This window comes from Anguilla rostrata, chromosome 6, assembly GCF_018555375.3.
Source record: "Anguilla rostrata isolate EN2019 chromosome 6, ASM1855537v3, whole genome shotgun sequence".
In the NCBI taxonomy this organism is placed as follows: Eukaryota; Metazoa; Chordata; class Actinopteri; order Anguilliformes; family Anguillidae; genus Anguilla; species Anguilla rostrata.
Genome location: NC_057938.1, coordinates 45702802 through 45715028, shown reverse-complemented (window position 1 = coordinate 45715028; position 12227 = coordinate 45702802). Strand labels below are relative to the sequence as shown.

The 12227-nt window shown below is 47.8% G+C and overlaps 1 protein-coding gene and 1 long non-coding RNA gene across 5 annotated transcripts in view; one reads left to right on the top strand and one right to left on the bottom strand.

Moving 5' to 3' along the window:
* fynb (FYN proto-oncogene, Src family tyrosine kinase b) overlaps window positions 1-12227 on the bottom strand; it is a 53891-nt gene that overhangs the window by 25738 nt on the left and 15926 nt on the right. The window lies entirely within an intron of this gene.
* Window positions 4828-8290, top strand: LOC135257361 (uncharacterized). The gene is made up of 2 exons (XR_010330640.1): window positions 4828-6040; window positions 6139-8290. It is a non-coding gene; the product is annotated as an uncharacterized LOC135257361 (long non-coding RNA).

Genomic DNA, 12227 nt, shown 5'->3' with positions numbered 1-12227 from the left:
GTCTTTCATAGAGGGGATGACGGAGAAAATACAGAGAGAACAGGAAAGGAAAGGGGGATGAGCCAGCAAGGGACAGAGAGAGAGTGAAAGTGAGAGAGTGAGTGAGAGAGAACGAAGGAGAGCGAGAGAGGGAGATAAAGAGAGAGGAAGTGAGATAGAGTGAGTGAGAGAGAGGCATAAAGAGAGAGACAGAGACAAAGAGTGAAAGGCTAAGAGAAGAGGAGAAAAGGGGCGTGACGGACGGATCGTTGCCGAACGGACAACGCCCCTCTGCAGCCACAGCGCGGTGAGAGGACGGGGGTCTGAGCCTGACAGAGAGGGGCGGGGGCGGGGTGAGGAAGGCCCCGCTGCGTCGCACGGGACGATCGCGCCCCCCGTCCCGTCACAGGCCCACGAGCCACTCTGCGTCACTCCGTTTACAGGGCCTTCCCCCCCCCCCCACCCCCGTTCCTGTCAAACAATGCCTGAGCCGCACGCCTCCCTGCCTCTGCAGACAACAAACAAAGGCAGACGAAACAACAACAACAACAACAATGACGATACCAGGGAAAAGGCAATTAGCACGCCGTCCAATTCCCTGGAAGGCGCGTGTCTGTCTCCGTATCGCCGCGGCGACATCCGGGCACAGAGCTGGGCGGTTATTTCTCGATCGCGCAGGCGGATATGAATTCTGAAATCTGATGGTGTTCTGTCACTGCTCTCGCGTTAAGCTTAACAACCCCCCAGCCTCCATCACCATCCCTGTCCCCTGCCACCGCCACTCAACGCCACCACCCCCCCCCCGCCCCCTTTGCCCCCCGTAAATGGGCGGTTTAATTTTATTCATTACGGGGCTGGGAGGAAGTGAGAGAGAGCGGCCCTTCCGGGATTGACCGCGGTGGCCGTCTCTCTTTCTGAGGACCGGTTGTTCTGTCGGGACTGGCCCGCTGCCGGGGGGGGGGGGGGGGTCGCGTGGGTCACCTGGCACGGCCGCGGGGGGAACACTACGCGCACAATGCCGCCGCTTCAGCGGGGCACCCAGCGGCCGAAAGAAGGGAGGGCTCACTCCTCCTCCTCCTCCTCCTCCTCTCCTGCGGTCTGCTGGGGGGAGTGTTCGGCCTCTTCCCCACCCCCCCATTTTTTGTCCCAATAGAAAAGGAGGAAGAAATTACACGCTGCGCTCCCGTGCTTCTCGAGAGCCAGCGCGAGGCGGTGCATCGGTTTCAGTCCCTGTCGGAACTCGGGACGAGGGGGGGAAACAGAGTCGATGGACGGGAAAAGGAACGGTGAAAAAAGGAATGGCGCACAGCAGCCGACTCGAGCGGGGGTGCCCTCGTATCAGGTTAGCGATTAGCTGGACGCTCGCGGCCTTCGCTAACGCTCTCCTTTGAGGGTCGTCGTTCCGGACCCACGGACGGCCGTCAGGTCTATCCCAGGAGAGAAGAAACCCACCCTTTCCCCCCCCCTCCCTCGCTCTCAGTTATCTTGTGTACGGGATTCTGTGCCGCACATTCCCGCTAGCAGCTAGCGGGCCCTCTGAAAGACACTTCAGGATTTTTAATTAAACAGCAGGCGGGGACCGTCCCGTTCCCTAAACCAAACCCCCTCTCTCTAACGCTCTTCCCCGCGGATGCCGTAAGAGGCCCTTCAGGTGCCTGACTGTCTCTCGAGTCGCACGGTGGAGAGTCAGAAACGGCAGTTTCCGCGCCGACGGGCCTTATTTACTTTGCGCCGCCGTTAGCCGCTCGCTCTTGCTCTGGGACGGGGAGGCCGCGGCGCCCCCCTGTGGGCGGGTGGCGTCACTGCGGCAATAGCGGTCCCGCTAGCTAGCCGCGACCCTCGGAAAGCGCTTGTTGGACGCGCGTTCCTCGCTGAGCAGGCATCGCTACGCTGGGCCGACCTCCCGCGCGGCCCCGGCGGGAAGGACGCCGCTGTCGGGAAGGGCTCTCCGCGCGGACTGCTCTGGTGGGCGGAGCCTGCGCTGGCACCATTATGTCACAGGGACTCAACGTCAACGCCGGTGATGACATCCCCCAGCCCACGGAGCGCACGGGTGGACTGCAGGATACAAATGACGTGTGTGTGTGTGTGCGTATAATCATGAATAAGTGCGTGTGAGTGTGCACAAGTGTGCGTGATCATGCATAAACGTGTGTGAGTGCACACAAGTGTGCGTGTGCGTGTGTGTGTGTGCAGATAAGCATGTTTGTGTGTTCAGATGTGCATGCATGGGTGTGTTGCTTGTTTGTGTGTGTTTTCAATTCACTTACAACTCTCTGAATCTCTCAAGCACCATTGCTTTTTTTCCACCTCAGAATTGTGAGCACTTCAAACCTGGTATTATACAGGTCTGTATAATATGCACAAAAAACAAATTCACAGAAACGCACGCACAAGAGTGGGTCTCTCCCAAGCACAATGCCCCCACGTGGGTCGTAAAAGGGCGCCATTTTGTGTCAAACTGCTCACAGAGCAGACCTTTTCCGATTCAGAGCTAGAGTGAGAGAAAGGGTGACCTTGTACTCACAATACCATCTGTGGCCTGAGCTTGACCTCTAAACCGACGCATTCAAACCCCCTCAGGACGGCGTATAAATCAGACGCCGCACAAATCAAAGCCGCCCAACGGAATGAAGTATTTATCACTTTTCTGGCGGAAACGTGCTCTCCTCGCAGGCCTAAATACCTCTAAATTCAAGCCCGGGGTCGTAAAACGGACGGATGTCGCACCGCACAGCAAATTACGCAGAATAATGATTTAACGCGCTCTTCTGCTCCGTCACCTATAATTGGGCAGGGCTATTCACCACCGCCTGCGAATTCAGAGCTGGGGCCAATCAGCGGACGGCGAATCTCTGAATTTCGACTTCGTTTGAAACCAGACGATGGAAAACGGCCGACTTTTCTCGCCACCTTCAAGTAAAAACTCTCTCCAAGGATGAAGAATGACCAGAACAGGTTTTAAGCCCGAGGCTCGTTAAGGAGGAAGGTGTGTGCACGGATGTGAGGCTGAATTATTTAAGGGGCCGTGTCTGAATGACCGGTGTCTTCTCGTTCACGAGAGAAAGAGAGGGAGAGGAAGTTAGCGCAAATATTTCAACAGTGACACACAGACCTCCGTGTCAATAGTACAGGCCAAAGAGAGGACAAGCCTAACCATTATTTCCAAAAGTAAATCCTTCATTAGGAGACTTTCGGAAAGAGGCCGTGGGGCAGGCAGCGGTATCTCATCGGTGGTCAGACGGGTAATGCGGGGTCCATGAGTCACTCGATGTAAGGACATACCGGCTGGATGTGCAGGACGCCCACCGGAAATAACCGTGACGCGTCAGTCAGCACCGGGTGTGACTAACACTGTCCGTTTCGGTGTTCAGGACGAGGGCTGGCGCTGCGGAGAGCGGCAGTTAGCGGGACGCGGGAACGAGGCTTTTATTAAACCCGTGGGACCCCCCGAGAGACAGAAAACCAGCGCAGGAAACGACGCGCGGCCCTTCACCATTGTTTCAACGTCGGAATTTCCCTTCTCTTCCTTCAGTCCGCGACAAGGTGACACAAAGGGGGCGGAGACTACAGCTCAAGTTAAAAATTACATCTGTATTTTGTACACAACACAAAACCACACACGGAACACAAGGGCCCTTTTTAACATCCAGAAAATAAAGTAAGACTTTTAAAACCAAGAGATTTAAATATTACATTACAGGCATTTAGCAGACGCTCTTATCCAGAGCGACTTACACAACTTTTTACATAGCACTTTACATTGTATCCATTTATACAGCAGGATATATACTGAAGCAATGCAGGTTAAGTACCTTGCTCAAGGGTACAACGGCAGTGTCCTTACCTGGGAATCGAACCTACGACCTTTCGGTTACAAGCACAGTTCCTTACCCACTGTGCCACACTCCGTCCCAAATATAAATCATGAAGAAAGATATCGTCTTAAAAATAAACAACATACTAAGTCCCCACACTTCAAATGCACCAACACATATATGCGGTTATAAAAGATATGCTGCCAATCTAGCTTTTGTGAAAATTTATTACAAAAATTTTAAAGATATATGTAAAAAAATATCTGCAAAGAAATTTCCTATGACACACTCAAATACTTCCTGAAGAACTTATTAATGAACTTCTAATGAGAGCTAAAAATGATGTGTTACTAGATAAGTCAACTTCCTGCAGTTATAAATAAAATCAATGCTACCAGAAGACAGGGTTTTTCCACACTTGTGAAACCTGTCACATTATTTTGGAGGGCTGTTAGTCAGCTAGCTTTCTTAGATCAAAACAGAGCAAGATGAGGGGGAACAGAAATGTTTCTAAATGAGGGAAGCTGTGACTCAAAGTTCAGGAGAAAAGGAAGTTGAAGGAAGACTTCTCATAGACAGATGAAACCTCCACAGCAGTGTCATGGTTCAAAAGAACCTAAAAGTGCATGTCACCATAGGAAGGGATGACACTTGGAGAGTGTCAAGAACCAGTGGGCAGATTTTTTTTTCCTCATCAAAGTCATGATATGAGTTTCATCTTCCCACAGTTCCCACAGAACCTATTACAAGTGTTTAACTGTCTTAAAGTTGTGAATGTCCAAGAAAAAGCAGGCGCTTAATTTCAAGAATACTATTCCTTAATGGGCTTATTTTTCTGAAAAATAAGGAAGTGAAAAAACATTTCCAAGAACTATTTTATCAATACCATTTTGCAACTTTTTTTCCAAAGAAAAGCCTGTTTGTGAGAACAGAGAGATAGAATAGCAGCAGTTTGAGAGGAGAGGAGAGGAGAGACAGACCGGTGTTGAGGAGGGAGAGAGACTGCTGTTAGAGAGGAGAAAGGGAGAGACAGACCACAGTGTAGGAGGAGGGAGGGAGAGACTGCAGTTTGACAGGAGAGAATGAGAGACAGACCATTGTGTAGGAGGGAGAGAGGTTGCAGTTTGAGAGGAGAGAAGTAGAAACTGAGCACATTGTAAGAGGAGGGAGAAGAGGGAGGGAGAGAGGTTGCAGTTTGAGAGGAGAGAAGTAGAAACAGAGCACAGTGTAAGAGGAGGGAGAAGAGGGAGGGAGAGAGAGTGCAGTTCGTGAGAAGAGGAGACAGGAAGGCAGAGATACTGTGGCTGTGCAGTGTCGTGACAGCACATCAGCACCAGGGTTTCCTCCTTTGAAAGAAAACCTTAATCATGCCCTGCAGTCGAGCAACGTAGCCACAGGTAAACACCCGTGTAAGAAAAAAAAAATCCGAACTCCAGTGTGACACCCAGAGAACTGGAAATAGCTTTAAAAGAGGCATCTTGGATAGCCTGACAAGCAAACGCATACATTAGAAAGATACCGTTAACTAGCCAGGAAAAAAACCTAACGACGCAGCTGAACCCTGTTTATTTCTGCAGCTATGTGGGATGCGGTTTCAATGGGATTAATTTAACCCTGAAACCTGTTGCGAGCGCTTTTTTAAAAGTAACGCCACATTAAGCCGGGAAGGATGTAGAGCGCGGGGACGCTAACTAGGTTAATCGGCATTAACATCATCTTTTTTTAATGCTCCCCGTTTCACCACTTACTTGAGCTAAAAAAAGAAATAACAACAACGCAACGTGCATGAAAACGAACCACTCCATGTCCGACAGCAACCAACGACGACAACACTGCATTTGAACAGCGTTTTTATTTTGCTCATGTCAACCAACGCTAATCTTGAAGGTTCCGGGAATCTACGTTTCCTTGTTGCCACGCCCCTTTGCAGTTTTTTTTCCACCTGCGTTTGGTAAGAAATGAGCCGAGCTTTGGCTACCTCCCTGCAATCTTCGTCTCTTTATAAATCTGCAGGGTGGATGTGGTTAACCTGCATCTGCTGGTTTCCTTCCATTTACTTTCCATTCACTCTGCTGAGAATACCATCTACAAAATAAGAGGGGACGCAAGTTATGGTATATAATTTTTTTTTTTTTTTTTTTTTTTTACAGCTCACAATTGCCCTTACAAAAACTTCCTGATACTTGGTAAGTGAACAATCCAGACAGCAACTCGAAGACAACACCAAATCATTAACACAACAGGTAACAGCAACTAGTATGAATTAGCCTCTTATCTGACTGCTTGCTATAATGTTAGCCAGACAACTACCAGCTGTTTCATTTCTATCCACAGTGGACAGGAAATATTTGCTGACCCGTGAACCTGTGTAAACCAGCTTTGTGCCAAAGCAGACGCCCCCATACCTACAGAAACGTGGACACGAGCGCACTGCAGACAACGCCATGTGCCGTGCCTGCTACACTTAAGGAGGACATTTCTGGCTCAGAGCATGTTCTGTACCCTGTGCCCTCCCTCCCATCGCCCGCTACCGCCGGCGTCAGTCGCTTCGACCTTGCTGCCAGGTTACGGAATTCCACTGCACCAGGTACTCGTCCCAGGGGGGCTTTTTTTTTTCTTCTTCTTCCGACGAGGGCGAGACACCGTTGAGAGGCCCGGGGACGGGGACGGGGACGGTCGAGCTGCAGAGCGCAGGGCCACCGCAGGGCCTGTGGAGACGGAGACGGCTGCACCCTGAGACGGGCGTGTTCGCGGCACCGCCAAACCGCCGCGCGCCACGCTGCGCTGCTCAGTAATCAGCGGGCGGCTCCCGCGTGCATGTTTAAAGTCAAGTCGCCGCCATGACCCCGATTTGCGATGCTCAACATGAAACGCAGTCCCTTCGGTTACACGGGCCTGCTTATCAGGCACAGTCATTTCTGTTCATGAATTTGTTTTGTGCACAAGCTGACATCAGCAAATCACGGGGATCACCTCCGTCAGCTAAGATGACCGTGGTGGACAGGCAAGAGCGTGGAAGCAGCCTGGGCAGCGGCCCCCTGCACACGGGCCTTTTCTTTGCAGATGTTTTTTTGGTTTCGCTCTTTTAGGCTTCTCTTTTACACAGCTGGTTCAGCTGGGAGCGGAGGACAAGCCCGCAAACTGGGTCATTGATCGATGCTACACCCACACACACTCTCTCTCTCTCTCTCTCTCACACACACACGCACATGCACACACACTCTCTCTCTCTCTCTCTCTCACACGCACGCACATGCACACACACTCACTCTCTCTCTCTCTCACACACAAACACACACACACGCACACAAGCATAAATGTGTGGGCACATGTGCACACATCCACAAGCACGCACAAACACAAAGACACACAAACACACAAAGACACACGCACGAATGCACACACACACAGACGCACAAACGTACACACAGACTATATGAGCAGAAGTGAGGTTTGTAATATTATGACCTTATTCCAAGGTCTGGGAGTGTAAGTGTCAAAAATTCTAATGAATTTGAGGTATGGATTATTTATTTGTATTTTTTTGCAGTCATCTCAGGAAGTATTTTTTGGTCAGATTAGCATTAATTCATGGAACAGATTGCCAGATCTTGAAAGAACGACAGACCCTTGGAGTATTCAAGACCAGGCCTGACACAGTGCTAGACGCTCTGTTGACAGGATTATTTTCTTAGGTTCTTACTTTTTCCTCACAGTGCCAGCCATTTACAAATCCTACAGTCTAGACTGAAGAGCAAGCTGTTCTTTTACGAGGTGCCAGCTGTGTTCTATACACTGTTGCAATCATCGTGTCGTACCCCTAATACACACCTCTCATATGAGACCATATCGAATGAAAAAAGTAAGAAATTAAACTCTGTCAACTCTTTCACAGAAACCATAGTTTTAAAAACAGGAAAAAAGAAAAAAGAAGGCAACTAGACGTGCAACCAGCTTTAACACCCCCACAGCCTTTGTCATTTTGTTAAAGAGCCGCACAGAGCCAAACCACAGTTTTACACCTCTTCTGCACACCCACAGATGCATGCAAATGTCACCCACCCGTTCCTCTCACTTACTTTACACTAAAATGTAAAAAAAAGAAGTAAAACAGGTTAATTACTGTACAGCATATAGCAGCTCAATATAATGGATAACTGTAGCCTAGTTCACTCCACTGTCATTGACCTACAATGACAATGAAATGTTTGAAAGTTGGCTCTTCAACCTTCAAAGGATCAATTTCGTTTGGATGCCATTTAGCTGAAAACAATAAGTATCCAGTCACTGTGTTACTTTCCCGCAAACTAATTTTCTGACATTTGAATGACTCATACTCTCCAAAACTCAAATGAATCAATTACTTTAGTGTGTCCCCCACAAGTCTCGCACAACCACAGAAGGTCAGAATGTCACAGACACATGTGATATCCACTTGCATGTTAAAAATGGATTTATCTGTGGCCAGTTTCCGATATGAGCTGAATTAATGATTTGAAAGAGGACGAAAGCATAGTTTACTTTATTGAAAAAAGATGGGTTAAAAAAAAGAGATTCTGGTGAGAGGAAGGCCGACGCAGATGTAGCTGCACAAATGATTCTGGATTTAAAACAGCTTATTTCTACGGAAACGTAGGGCGTGCATCAAAAATTCTTTGCTTTTCCAAAAGCTTCTGTTCAAGGCCAAGACACCCTTTCATTGGTTGAAGACGGGCTGGAGATTTAATAACGGGTTTCATTTCAAAGTTCATTCCAGAAGCCATCTTAGCCCTGGCCGCTGCAACGTGTGGCTGCTTTCGGTACACCTCCGAGCCCCTTAGGCCCCAACATCTGGGCGTCTGCGTGGAGCTCCACTGATGCCCACTGAACACTAGGGCCAAAATTTAGCTTCTTCTCAGGTGAAGGCCTCGTTCCTCACTTCTATGGCTACTCTGACACAGAAAGTGCTGCCATGGATGAGGTATAAATCTCTCCATAAATGTTCTAATGATGGAGACTCCGGCAGCTGCTGTTTTCAGACAGCTGGCTGAGAGCGGTCATGTGACCGCACATTCCTCCTCCCCCGATTCCACAATTGCTCCCGGAAAGGAAAGCTGGACCGCAGATCCTCGTTATCCATTATTTAACACAACAAAATAGTTTCGGAGTGGCTCAAGCGCACCAGCTCCGGAATGTTTTTGAGAAAACCGTATGGAACGCTTCTTGACAAACAAGACTTGAACGATTTGAAAGCTGGTGCTCGGTATATTGTGTGTACGTGCACGTGAGCGTACGCACGCGTGTTTCTTAGTTATGTTCCATCGCATGTGACCCAACCTCAACCAAAAGCCTGCCTTAAACTCGTACAAGTAATCAACATTTTTTAAAACATGGTGTGGAAATGCACATGACAGTATGATGAAGGTAGCTTATGTAATATAATTACAAAGAACACTTTGTTCACCCCATTTTTTTTAACCAAATATCCACGTGCCACACTGTGCTATTGACGATAAAGTGCTATTTTCAAACTAATTAAGGCAAAATCAATACGGTGATGCACAAGCTGGCCCATTTACCCTCCCCGTTCTTTTAATGATGATTAAATTAGTGAAAAATGAGACATTACAGAAATCTGCCCACATGCTAAAGTTTAATAGGTTCAGCTGTGATTCTTAATTATTGCTGTACACTGCAGCCAACAAATGATGATTTCCAGTGGACTAGCCAATTAAAATTCCATATAAAAAAATACACAAAAAACAAATGTCAACAAAAAAAAGTTGTTTTCTTGTCCATCCTGGTTTTTAGTGTACTGCATATTCATTTCATTTCTTAATGAACTACATTTTTCCCCCACACTGCCATAACACATTTTATTATTCCACCATGTTCATTTAGCAAAACGGTAATAAAAATACCAGTGGCAACCAAACTACTACACAAATTACTTTTTCATTACACAAACATGTATTACTAAGGCGAATGCCATTAAATAATTAACCTGAAAACGAAGGTTTGTACAGTCGCTGAAAATGATTCACAGCTTTGGCTAGACTTGTAGGCAGGGGACCCCACATACTCACAGGGTTACCCCGAATCGGAAACTTGCAACGGAAATTTCCATTCCCTTTTAGTCAGCATGCAGTAACGTCACCCTGAGTCAGATGAGGGGGGCGGTTCTCCAGCCAGGCGCAACACTTGCGCTGGGCCAGCCGTCCAATCAGAAGTGCCGAATTCCCACACGGCTCCCTGTTAAACTCGATAGCAAGACTGAAACGGGAACGAGAACCCCCCGCCACTGGCTCCTCCCACCACGATTCAGACGCTGGCGCTAAGGTTATAGCGCACTTGCTGCTCACGTGAGTGGCGGGTTTGTCGCCCGGTTGTTTCGGCTGAAGCTGAGCTGAGGGAGAACACGCATCCTGGTGTCGGTACTACTTTGCTCTGAAATTCACTTCACCCGTGCTCTTCAGAACCGATGACTTACTCCTCATTTAGGAGATTGATTCCCAGCTTCTCCCCACTCAGCCGGAAGAGGACCGCTGTACATCAACTTTATGGCTTCTGAAATGGGCTGATGTAATCAGCCATTATACCAGGGAAAGGTTTTATTTGATTGGTGGTTCAAAGGTAAACTATACTGCATTGAACTGAAAGGGTTCAATCAAGCAACCGACATAGATTTTTTTTTTCCTCCCCCTCACCAGACCTTAATTTAAGGTTGACACAAATGTGACACTAATGATCTTGTCTGTAAACTGTTCCCAACAGCAAGGTTCTGTCTGAATATAAGCTGCAAGTGCATTAGGTGCAACTTAATGATTTAAAATGTGACGTTTTTTTGGTTTTCAGTTTAGAAGGCAAGCATATTTCAAAACAAGGAACTTGTTATTTTTTACATTAATGCGTGATGTAACCTTTCTCTAAAGACAGAGCAATACATTTATTTTCTGCAACCAGTTTTTCTGCCCAATTTTCTGCCCAAGTTTTTTGAAAAGAAATATAGATGCATTTAAAAAGATAACAGAAACATAGTGGCACACTGAAACACATTTGGCTAAGTGAGTATTTGGGCTATGAGCAGAGAAAGGGAGGTGGGATGGATGAATTCTCATCCAGTTATGCATGAAAAACTACAAAAAACTTTGTGTTGTGTTGTTGCACACAAAACCACAAGTAGTTGGTTGCAGAAACTAAAATTCTGCTCATTTCAATCAGGGAATATATTTCATTTTTCCTTTTTGTAATTAAACGGATACTTTAAATTCGTACTAAAATAACAAAAGTGGGATAAACTAAATAAATAAAATGGACCAAACATATTTGTACTCTACGACAAAGCAGATACAAGCAAAGGGAACCGGGTCATCGTTTAAGTCCCCCGTAATCCCCCAGGGCTGATATTACAGTGGAATTATTACTTCCAAACGAGAGTTCACGCGCTTGCCCTCCGAGAGGTTTTACGACGGGCGGCCATTTTGAGCGGCGTACAGATTAGGGGCTAATTTGGAGCCCGTCAGTGAACCATGCGAGGGTGTCAGCCGAGGCCCGGGCGAGTGAAAGGAGCGATTGTCGCGGCCCTCCCCGGGTTCAGAATGAGTCCATCGATGTGTAAAGCCATTAGTCAGCCCGGCCCGATTTAAGGCCCACCGCTGAATGCCTCAGACAATACACCTATCAGGCCCCTCACCGGGGCGTGCAGTAAGTCTACGCTCCACAAAGGGACCAGGCAGTTCCCATTGTGCCAGACTCTGATGCCTGCAAAAAAAAAAGTCTTTTCACGTCGGCCAATAAAACGACAGCAGAGTGACGCTCCACTGTAACGAGCACCCTTCGTTCAGCTCAGTACCGCAGAGCACAGGGGAATCTCCAACGCCGCATGAGGAAATGCACTCCGTTAAGGATTTTTAAAAAACGCCACTAGAGTATAAACATTAAACAAACTTTACATTTACAAATTTACAAATGTTGTTTTCTGTGTGAAAAAGTTTCCAGATCATGTATAAATACTGTATACGGTAGTTAGGTTTCAACAGACTGCACAGAGCCAAGATGGCCGACTTTACACACACTCAGACTTTACATTCTGTGCCCACTTAGGTGGATTGCATGTTCTATCACTGCACACGCACTCACACGCACACACACACACACACACACACACTCTACACGGCTCAGCACGATACCGCAGTCATTCAGCCGCTGAGGCCGTTAAGCATTCCCTAATTACAACAAACAAAACCCGGTGCTCTGATCACCCACTCACGCCTCAGAGACACACCGAACATAAAACAGGAGACTTTATTCGGCACCGTAAAAGTGTCAGGAAGGAGAGAACGAGCAGAGAAGGAAAGACATGGAACGTGGGCGTGGGGGGGGGGAGATGGGTGGAGACCCACATCTCTCAGTCCGTACCCGTCCCGGTCCTGCATTCAGGTGGGGGGTTAC